Here is a 428-nt window from a genome sequence, read left to right as displayed (position 1 = left end):
CCACATTTCACTTTATTCTGCTGGATGTTATGGGCAAAATAAAAGTAGATATATTTTTGCTCTATATCTTTATGCTGCCAAATTACTAGGCATTTCTATTACCCACAGGCTTTTTGAAACGGGACATAGCCAGAATGAGAGAGATTCCATGTATTGAAAGAAACTTAAAGAATAAAGTGGTATTCCCTCCGGACCATAACTTTATTTTGAACTCTAAAGTAACTGGCGAAAAGTATTGTGTTGAAAAATTTGAACAATCCGATATCTATGATATTAAACAACTTATAGAACCTAATAATTGGCGGCGAGATAAAGATGGAGAGATAATCCACTGGGCGGGCGTAATGGAGGTTAAAGCGATACATTTGCGGGAAAATAAACTGTTTTAGATACAATTTTAAAGACGTATATTTCGAACTTGATACTAA

Source organism: Melitaea cinxia, chromosome 16 (genome assembly GCF_905220565.1).
Source record: "Melitaea cinxia chromosome 16, ilMelCinx1.1, whole genome shotgun sequence".
Taxonomy (NCBI): Eukaryota; Metazoa; Arthropoda; class Insecta; order Lepidoptera; family Nymphalidae; genus Melitaea; species Melitaea cinxia.
The sequence above is the reverse complement of the archived record's forward strand: the minus strand, read 5'-3'. Positions refer to the sequence as shown.